This window comes from Montipora foliosa, chromosome 9 (genome assembly GCF_036669935.1).
Source record: "Montipora foliosa isolate CH-2021 chromosome 9, ASM3666993v2, whole genome shotgun sequence".
In the NCBI taxonomy this organism is placed as follows: Eukaryota; Metazoa; Cnidaria; class Anthozoa; order Scleractinia; family Acroporidae; genus Montipora; species Montipora foliosa.
In genome coordinates, this window is record NC_090877.1 from 29,657,742 (window position 1) to 29,669,177 (window position 11,436).

The 11,436-nt window shown below is 38.9% G+C and overlaps 1 long non-coding RNA gene across 1 annotated transcript; it reads right to left on the bottom strand.

The window, feature by feature from the left end:
* Positions 1-1,782: 1,782 nt before the first annotated feature.
* Positions 1,783-7,237, bottom strand: LOC137972085 (uncharacterized). Its single transcript, XR_011117028.1, has 2 exons — positions 2,845-7,237; positions 1,783-2,535 (listed from the first exon to the last, which is right to left on the bottom strand). It is a non-coding gene; the product is annotated as an uncharacterized lncRNA (long non-coding RNA).
* Positions 7,238-11,436: the final 4,199 nt, after the last annotated feature.

Here is an 11,436-nt window from a genome sequence, read left to right on the forward strand (position 1 = left end):
TTCCACTTGCATGCTTCACTAGTGCTGGAAGTCTTGGTAAGACCTAGCTTTACAGCAACTTCTACTTTAAACAGGATAGCAGCGACATGACTACAAACCTCTCCAAGCCTGCGATCGAGAGAAAGGAAATAAACCCCTTAAATGCCCCTTGTCTGTCTCGCTTTTTATTCACATCCTTTTATTAACTGAACAGTGAGTATTACAAAAAATATTAAATCTAGAAATTTCTAAGTTGATGCCATTTCCAAATCAACAGTATGCGTAGTAATGAAAGTAACCAAAAAAGCGGCAACATCTTTCTTACCCGGCCATACATGTGCAATGTGCCGCGTGGAGACTGGCGTCTTTGTTATGAAGGCAAACCCACGCATTGTGCAGCTGATCGTTTATTCTCTGGGATGGAATTACTTTCCCTTTAATGAAGCAGTAAGGGATATTGTCCCCAACTGAATGACACCACAATGGTTCAACGTGGCCACTGATGACAAACTGATACGTTTCAAGGGACTTGAAGGCCTTTAGACTCTCCTTCGTGTAAATACCCGGCGTTTCGATTAAATACGTGTACAGATCCCCAAATGTTAAATCTGGCCAAGAACTGGGATTTGTCCATCCTTTCAAATTATGTGGATCGGGAAGGCTGCTTGCACCTTTGTTGTAGCTTAATTTCAAATGATATCGCAATCTTGCAACAGGATCGAGAACTTTTATGTACTTGGAATCACACGTGGAAGCCATCAAACCAAAACAAAGCCGGCTTTTTGCCAACCACAAAAGTGCGCATGTCTAAGAATGACGTCAATGTTTATAAACAAGAAACATCACTATTACCTTGGCGGTCACTTCTTTGCAGGTTCCCTTCAGTCTTCGTTTCTTTAAGGAGTTGTTTAACGGGTTTTTGAAGAATTATTTCTGAATTGATTTGTGTCAATTCATGCATATTATGGACATGAGCAAAAACAAGTGTCAGATCATCTTTCATATAACGAAGTTTCAGCTTTCATGCTGTAGGCAAAGGCACAGACTTCAGAATTTGAGTTGTCTATCGTGTGTCTATCTAAGTGCTAAACTTCTGTGGCTCCAAAAATTACATAGTCATGGTCATGGAACCAGTTTGTTCTGAGATACTGTAGAACACAGTTGGAACTCGTATATCTTTGCAGAACAATTTTTAGGTGACATTTCAATTTTGGTAAGATATATTTCCTTGTCACAAACCAAGACACCATACTGCAACATTGAGAGCCTGCTTGGAGTGGACATATACATGTACAAACAACTGAATACTACATGCATATTGTCATTGTTTTTTCTTCGGGAGATGAATTGCTAATTCTCCCACCAGTTCAAGTTTATTAATAACCCAGAACTCCTTGTTTTTTTATTCTAGAGACTCTAACATCTCGACCTTCAAGACAGGAGAATCTAGTTTTGAGGATTAAGTCAAGACTGTCAAACTACTTTTGAGCTGCAATGTAATTTAGCGTACTGGAACACAAAATTGCATTTGGGGGAGTGCTGTAGGGCTTATAACTAATGTAACTTGAGATTTTGTTCCTATCATGGGTTGTGGGTGACCTTTGTGAAGATGTGACAGATAAAAGAATTTAATGTATACATCATTAACTTCCTCGCTGGTTTTTGTGAGCACATAGATGTAAGATTGGCAGCAGCTTATCTGGTGGGTAACTGGTTGTCCCTGTCAAGTATTTAAACCCCACTTCCCCCCCCCCCCTCCCCAATGGCCCTACCTGGTCAGTTACAAAATAATCAAGCCATAGAAATAATAATAATAGCTTTTATTTTAAGAGGGATGCACAAAAATCATTTGTTAGAGCTGTCTACGGAAAAAAATACCACAAACTGGGGTAACCCACGAATAACTTCTCAAAGCAGAGTACAGAAGCCTGCTGGTAACCCACCCACACATTGCATGATCAAGGATTTGAACCTGGGCAACAGTAGTGGCAGGAACGTGCTCTTACCAATGCATGACCCCCTACTCCTCTCATTTTATTGCAAGTGCTTTCCCACATCCAACCTTCTAATGTCTCTACATGTACCTTTTTAAACCGAAATACAATCCTGCAATGTCATCACAATTCATTGCATCAAAAATATGTGATCCTTTAATCAACCATAGATAATCCAATGCAATTGCTATTAATTCCAGTCGAACAGAATGTTGAATATATGTTTAAAAAAAACCAAAATATCACTTTGTAAAAATGTCTCATATTCTGCGGAAAAATATAACTGTCTCTGGAATTGTGCTGCCACAAGATAATTATACCAGTAATTTTACTTTTCATTATAAAAGAAAATAGTCTTCACTTGGCTTTCACCCTCAATATCAGGTACCTTTTGAAGCAAAAAAATGCTAGGAGCAACTGTGATTCATCGTGTCAACATCCTCTATGTAACAAAAAGAGACTACTTGGTGACTTCATCAATCTTGCTCCCTCCCTGGTCAGCAGACACATGCCAGCCTCTCATACACCCTTCAAGGTTATCCAGTCTTCCACAAGTTTGACACTGCAAAGAGAGAAGAAACGCTGTTAGATTATAGTTTTAGCAAGGTCCTCCTTAGATTTGCTAGGACATCTGCTTAAGTATTGGAGGATGGAGTAACATCAGGTAAAAAATGGTTTAGATGTATTAGGAAGGGGAAGAGGAAGCAAATGAGAAAGGACAGAATGTTGCCATCAAACCAAGAGTTGAAAAGTGATCAGGGTCAAACAGAGGTCTTTGTACATACAACATAACTTATAATGCTTTTACGTAGTGTGTACTGATGTTTCATGTCACATGATGCTGAATGTTTCAAATGTTGAGGACACTTACCATCTAAGAAGGAGACAGCACGTGACAATGACATGCAAACAAAAGCACAAACATCGAAAATTAGCATCAACATACTGTAGTGATATAAAAATAATAATATCATCACACTACCCAATTTGTGTTAAGCCGTGAAAATAAAAATATCCAGGGCTAGAAAAAGCAACATTTAAAACTGCAATAGCCAGCAAGCTAGACAGTGAACATCTGTAAATCAGCCTTCTCATAGCCATATTGACTAAAGCTACAATCTTGGACAAAATTGTTGACAAAACTCTGCTTTTGGACTAAACTCCGATCACAAGGATGAAAAAGAAGCTCTCTTTTTGCCCCCACCCCCCCCCCCCCCCCTGCTCAATGTTGCTAGACGAAACAAAGCATGTCGAACCGGGGATTATCAACATTGGTTGTAGGGGGGAGGGGGATGGCAAACCGACCAAAATTTCTCATTCCTTTGCCGTAAATCTATGTCAGTTAAAGAACACACAAAATTAACCGTTGTTAACCGTGCAATTTTCTTATTGTGTGTAATCTTACATAAATATATCTGCGATAATTTCATATCTGTATATACATACATGTATTGATCAGTGTAAACCAAAGTGGGCAAAAACAGCTAGGGCAAGGCCGACTGGTTTTGATATAACTCCTTAACATTGTCCTCGTTATAGGACTCAGTAGATCTCTTACTTCTTAATCGTACTAATGTATGAATTCCACGATGTAAAAGAACAGCAATTCGCAGTGCAGTAAAGTAAAGTTAACAGAACCCTATCTTATGTAAACAATTCACGTACATGGGCTAATAATGTTTGTTTCAGGCAATGTTATTGTATGACAAGTAATCCTTGACAACTTAATGTGTATCGGCTATGAGAAGACGCGTTTTACATACTATAAACATATGAGTGTTCACACTCTCGTATACACAGATATTTGATAGTTTATACCAAATACAATCTTGGACAAAATTGTTGAGAAAACTCTGCTTTTGGGCTAAACTCCGATCACAAGGAAGATAAAGAAGCTCTGTTTTTGCCCCCACCCCCCCTGCTCAATGTTGCTAGACGAAACAAAGCATGTCAAACCGTGGCTTATCAACAATAGTTGTAGGGGGGAGGGGGATGGCAAATAATGTGCAATATTGAGGACATAGTGCGCAAAATAACCCGTTTTTAATATTCTCAACCCTTTTTGTCCAAGATTGTAGCCCCAACTGTAAGTGCCTGTAAACCCAAAACAACTTTATTTGCTCATTAGAGTATTTGCACTACATTCAACCTGTTGTGAAATCTGTAACCGTCACGCTGTTTGCTCCACACTGATTGGATGATTGTTTTGCATCATCCAATCAGTGTGGAGCAAACAGTGTGACGGTTGCTCGGTGTCCCACGAAATCTCAGCCACGGTTGTTGGTCACTTGAAAAGCTGCATTTCTCGAAAATTTCTTGGCGGCTAGCGCTTGCATTTTGAATGGATCTTCGATTGAATCGCACGAGAAGAAGCGTTAACCTTTCAGTTTATCTGGTGTTCGATTTGAAAGCCCGGCAATTATAATTTCTGGGTGAAAATCGGTTTGGCACTGGAGCAGTCGCTCAAATCGCCATTTTCAGCCGCAGAAATGACAATACACAACAACTGAGGTAGGTTTACGTTTATCTTGAGCTTTAACAGTCATTTCTCAATGTAACTTTACGATATTAGGACTCTTCAATATTTCCCATACATTTCTTTATATTTCGAACATACAAACACACTGTTTGTGTGGGCCCCCTTTATTTTGTTTGCATTATTTTGACAAACAACTACATATTCACACTTTCTGAATAAAGGTACTGAAGGAAAATAATTGTTATTTGAGGAGAAAAAGGGAAAGGAGAAAAATATCCAAGCTGAAAAAGAGGGGCTGAGATTATTAAAATCCAAAGAATACACAGGGCTGTGTTTAATTATTTCTTGATTTTGATAAAATCAGTAGCCTGGGGCTCAATGCTCACATATGTGATCACCCAACTTCAAAAGGAGATCATATCCGCAGTTCATATATGATCCATTTCATATATAATTCGATCGTTCAAAGGGAGAGCTGAAAACACTGACCTCAGCCTATGGACTAGTCACCCCTCAAATGAGTACTACTGAAAGAATTGAATTGATTATAAATATACATGTACTTACACTGCATGCGCATTGTTGTTGTGAATAACTTACGCTTTATTGTTCTGTTTTTCAAATTTTACTTTGATTACTATCACTGATTATGAACTGATGATTTAAGTGCCCCTGTGATCAAAAAAACCACTTCCTTTTTTCCTTCAGATTTTGAAAGTGTGTTTGCTAAACACCTGACTGGCAAAATTTTGAGCTTTGATTTTTATCCAAAGGCCGTTTACTTTGGGTGTAAGTTTTGGATTTCACGGTCCTCCATTACTCACGTTCAAAACTGACCGATTGGACCTCAGACGGTTGGATCCAGGGAAACGTGACGTCAGAGGCTCACTAGCTTAAAATTTCAGCGTGTAAACGCAGCTTATTATATATGCAAAGCGTGAGTTTAAAAGTCTGAAAGCCCAAAACTCCCGTGCTGCATAATAATTCTGCGGCGTATACATGTATTGCATTCTTAAACTAGTGAGCCTTTGACGTCATTTTCTCCTCGATCCAGCTCTCTCAAGAACATAATGTTCGTAATGGCGGACCATTAAATAGGAAAATTCCAGTTAAAATAAAGAGGTTTCTTTTTGAAATCAAGGCTTAAAACGTGGGTCACTTAGTGTTTTGTTAACATGGTTTTGAAATCCAAAGAAAAATATGAATTGCTTTTTGGTCACAGGGGCACTTTAACATTTTTGATCAACACTTTGATCATAGTTTAAGAATTGTATCACCTTTCACGTTTTCAATATAGCGTTTGTCGTTTGTATCTCGACACACCGCGGTCAGCGAAAGGAAAGTTACCGTCACTTCGGTCAGCTTAGTACTAGTTAAGATTTGCCAAATTTGTTATAACTGCAAAAGGATGTACCCTTTGGGTACCAAAATGTTGTATCGCATTTTACTTGTTTCAGTTATCATGCGTTATGGTTTCTTTGATTGCACAGTCCAAATAAGCTGTTGTTGGATAAAAATATGATCAAAATGTTTCAAGTAATCTGTTAAAATGGTAGCAGTTTACCTTTCTTTCAGAATAAAATATTAATGGAATCCTTGTGCCGTTTGTGCGTAATCATTCTTACCTAAATTTCTGGGCCCGGTTCTTTAAAAGCCAATTAACGCTCATCCCAGTATAAAAAGTAACCGAGGAGTTAATTTTTCTACTCCCAAATGCTGTTCAAGGCTGATATTTGGCAAAACTTTACATTAGAAGATGTCAATCTTGAAAAACAAAAACAAACCAACGAAACGCTAATTCCGGATTGAGTTCATCTGCTTTCAAACAACCAGGCCCTGAAGGATATTATTATTTGCGAATTGGGTTTGAACAATTTTATGTGTTTCCTCAAGTATCAACACATGGCATCCAAAGGCACAGGACAGGAAACTAGCTCTGAAGACACCAATCCAGCCATCCTGTTAAAGAAGAAGAGGGCGCAAAGCAGCCAAAGAGTCACACGGGCAATAAAACATCTTCTAGAAATCATTGATAAAGGTCAGGGAGAGGACAATCAGAGGCGCTTGAAAAGGGAGATTGAACATCTTCATAAGGATTATGAAACCGTACGAGATCAAAACAGGGAACTGTATGACTTTGTGGATGACGAAGAAGAACATGAAGTGCTAGATCAGTGGGAAAATGATTTATCTAATGACGGAGTAGAAATTTACTGGATGTCCATAAAATGAGTTTTCAAAAAGAAACATCGTAATTTGAAGTTTTAATGGAACATTTTCCTTGATTAGTTGAATCGGCTGTTACGACTGTCTCAAAAGAACATGACGTCACATGCTCTCACATCCTTAGGGTTGTCTCCCTGTGGTGATATTAGAGAGAGAGGGCAGCTTCCTTCCTTGCAGCATATAAGTGACTTCATTAGGAAACGAGTCAAGGCAGAATTTGACCCAGAGAAATCCAAAGAGAACACAAACATATAAGAAGTGAATCTCTTGCAGGCAGCCAACAAAGACATGGTGGTCATTCCCCACAAAGCCAAGGTTTGCCAAGGACAGCACAAACCCTTTAACTGCCCCACCTTCTTGGACTCAACAGTGGGCGAGGGTTTCAATTTCTGGCTCTCACCATTGGAGGGCAGTGAATAGTTCAAATTAGAAGCCCATGAGATTGAGAAAACAATTTACAGTGTACTAACTCTTGATCATAAATGGCTATACACTTTCCCTCACTTCATGGACGTCACTTTCCAGCACAAGGCTGGGCCAATAGACCTAATTCTTGGCATGCAATACAGCCATATACACGCAGAGAATGGGTCTTCCCTTTGAACCTTCCCTTTGAACCTTCCCTTTGAACCTGTGCGCAAAAGAACAAGGTTAGGATGGTTTGTGATCGGCTCTGACAAGACAAGGAAAGCCAGCACAATCTGGACCATCATCTGCATGAAGCCATTGACTCTAGAGAAATTTAGTAACTGGAATGACTTGGAGTATGACCGCAAGAGTGTTCCTGCCCTAAGACTGTCATGTCTCGGGAAGATAAACAAGCTCTTAACCACATGGAGAATACCTGCTTATGTGAAAACCATCAATACACAATAGGCCTCCCATGGAAACTGGACAAGAGCCCCTTACCCAACAACTACCCATTGGAAGAAAGGAGACTCTTCTCTCTTGAAAGTCTCCTGAAGAACAAAGAAAAGGCAAAAATGTACATCTGGGCCTTTAGAGAGTGCGAGAGAAATTGTTGTGCTCATCACTTAAGTAAAGAGGAATTGGTGCATTATCTACTGCATCATATTTACTGACCAGAGAAGAAGAGCATGCCACTAAGGATTGTGTTCACATCCCAATATCAAAGTGTTCATTGAATTTGTTCCTCCACAAGGGTACAAGGCAAATTATTATTGGCAACCAACTGGACATCCTACTCAGTTTCTGTGAGGAACCAGTTGCGATTGTTGGTGATATTGCATAGATGTACCATCAGGTTTCCCACCAGAAGCGGATACACACATGCACAGGTTCCTATGGAGAAACCTTGATCGTTCAAGAAACCCAATAACATATGCTCTCCAGAGAGTGATGTTTGAAGATAAGCCATCACCAGGTATTGGCAGTTTTGTTCGGTGCAAGATGGCAACATAAATGCGAAGGACAACCAACTGGCTGCAGAAATGTTAAAGCCAGACAGATACATGGATGATCTGATCCTCTCTTGTCCAACACCATCCTAAGGCAATCAGAGTATTAACCAATTGGACCACGTTCTGGCAACAGGAAGCTTCAGTATAAAGAAGCGATTGTGTTCCTCGCCAGAAGTGTGCAGTAGGCTTCAGCAAGTCACAGCTGTTGACAAAACCCCTGAAGTGAAACAAGAAAACTCAGCCGCGTTTACCTTGGATGGAGAGAAAGGCATTAAGACCCTCTGTGTGAGTGGAGACCCCTCTCTGATGTTTTAAACTTCACAGTGAAGTAAGCAATCTGTTCTATCCAATATATCACAGCTCTATGATCCTCTTGGCCTTGGAACTGCAGTAACCATTAAGGCAAGGATGACATTACAAGAAATATGGTGATCAAAGCAGTATGATTGGGACGACCCTTTGCCTGACGAGATGAGTGAACATTGGCAGACATCATTCAAGAAAGTTCAGAGTTTGCGTGACGTCACATTTCCAAGATGTTTGCAACCCAGAAACGCTTCCAGCCCAGTGTTTGGTTATGGGGTGGTGGCCTATGTTTTGTATCCAACAATGACAAACCCGGAAGTTTCATCGAATTCAGCCAAAGGAGGAGTCGTTAATGTTTTCTATATAGACTTTGTTCCTTGTATCTCGACACAAATGGTCAGCAAAAGGTAAGTTACAGTCTGTTCGTACTAGTTAAGATTTGTTCAGGTACCACAATGTTGTATCAATCGCATTTTACTTTGTTTCAGTTATCGTGTACTATAGTTTCTTTAATTGCACAGTCCAAACAAGCTGTTTAAAAAAGTGGCATTACATCTTCCTTTCAGAATAAATGTTAATAGTACAGCTGCCTGGTGCAAAAAAATGGGCAAAGTGTGCACTTTTACCTAAAAGTATGAAACTTCGCACAGTTAACAATTATAATATATAGTTTACTTTTAGATGTGGAGCCATCTCAGATGCGGCCTGTGACGTCATTAAAACGTCAATAACGATGACCTTGACCTTGGGCAAAGCGTTTACGATAGCTTTTACTTGGTGTGGCCTAAATGTACGTTTTTTATGTTCAACCACATTTTTTTCACTCGCGAAGGTTTGTTTGTTATTATTTAAATCCAAATTGAAAAAAATAGAGTTTAATTTAATTTATAGAGTGATTTAAATGAAGTTAAAACTGGGTTTTAGAGCAATTTATGAATTGAAAAGAATACTTGATCTTAATTTTCACTTCAAACTTTAATTTCTTAATTGTATAAACATATTTTTCCCCTCATTTCGGTTCCTTTTTTAAATTTCTTCCGTTAACGCTGTGTATGACGTAATTTAACATCTAACCGGTCAGCTGATATACCCATTTTAGTAGCCTTCAAATTCGGCACGTGGTGAAAAATGGCTTCCAGCTGTGGCGGCGTGTTTTCTTCCTCAGTTTTCGAGAATGAAGAATGAGTGGTAAGTACTTTATTTTTACCTGAATTTTAATAAAAACAACGCTAATACGCAAGAGACAAATATTTTAACTGTTTTACACTTGTTACATTGATTGTTACATGTATTTAGAATACGATTCAACGTTACATTCATTCACACACAAGTTAGCACATTGCTGCTTTGTCGTATTTAACAGCTGAATGAAAATCATAACAAAGTTCTTTCTTTGGGAATTTTCTTCTAGTTAAACACATAAAATTAATGTATTTGACTATTAAGTACCGTGAATATCTCATTGGTTCTAAAGTGTAACTTCACTTTTGGCAAGTGTCTACTTTATTTTGAAATGTTGCGCCTTGAGTGAAAATAAATTTTCCCGATGCGGCATGGAGTGTCATGATTTTATTTACTGTCAGCTTTCTAAACCACTCCAAGGAACGCTTATAAATTTCAGGACTTTCAAACGTTTTGAAACATCACCATATATTTAATCAAGTTTTATTGTCTCAAAATCTGGCCGCTAAAACATTCCAAGACAAACTGCGTAGCACTTTTCTGTTTTCACGCATATACACGCAAACGAACTAAAAATGTTCCTTTACAAGCGACCAAAAATTATATCGACCATTAAACATTTAATTTATCTATAAAGGACATTTTTTATTCGACTGCTTCATGGTACAAGAATTCTAAGGATATATCCCTTTCTTTGTTTCCTTAAAGAAACCAATCGCACAGTTATATGCATGTTTTTGGCGGTATTTCATTAAAACACTTTTAAGGTAAAGTACGTAGTATTTCTAAGTGTTCTTGCTTTGGTGTAGTTCGTTAAAAAAAACCTCACAATTAACATATTGCTGTGGGAAAAGTTGGCGTTCTCGTTACTATCTCCGAAAAAAAGACTTGATTACGCTAATAAAAAACATTTTTGAAAAGTACTTCAAACGGGAAAGAACGGCTTTAAAAATAAAGCTTTGCTTTATGCTTTAAAAAATAAAGCTTTTTCAAAGCATAGGCCTTAAAAAAACTTTTATTGAAAGAGGGTTCTTATTTATTTCAGCTCCTCAGTACTGGTTGTTTTCGTCATTTTGATTAGCATGTCCAAACGTCACCTCTTGGTCGATGTTTCAACGTCGCCACCTAAACAGGCTAAGGAGGGAGACCCTATTGACTGGGAAATTTGTGTTCTATGCCAGTCGGACAATGGGGACGTATTACAGTGCCCTGCTAAATCAACAAAGGCACCTATTGGCAGTGGCTACAAATCATTAGCAGAACACCTCATTAAGTTTCATGAACTCGGTCAAATGCCGGTTGAGTTAGATATTAACAGACTCGATGAAGGGAATGGTATAGAAGCTACCTTAATAGCACATCGCGCGAAGTGGCACAAATCTTGCCGTTTGAAACTTAACCAAACAAAGCTTAATCGTTTGCAAAATAAGCAAGAAGCTAAGAAACCAAGCACTTCGTCTGCTGTACAAACACGTGGAAAACAGAGTACTAGGATCATTACAGATTGTGTATGCTTCTTTTGTGATGAGCCAGCTGGTTTGTTTGGTGACCTTCATGAAGTTTCGACGAAAGAAGTAGACTGGAAAGTAAGGAAATGTGCACTGGCGCTGGAGGACACTGAACTGATCGCAAAGCTTGCGCCCGCAGATATGATCGCCCTCGAGGCAAAGTACCACACAAAATGCTTGTTAAGGCTCTATGATAATGCAAAAAAGGCTGCAGATAGACAAGGAGAGCCCGCTGATCATCTTCGTGGCATTGCATTTGCGGAACTTGTGGCTTACATGGAAGAGTACCGTCTTGAAGAAGGTGTAAATCCAGTGTTTAAGCTAGCTGATCTAGCCAGTAC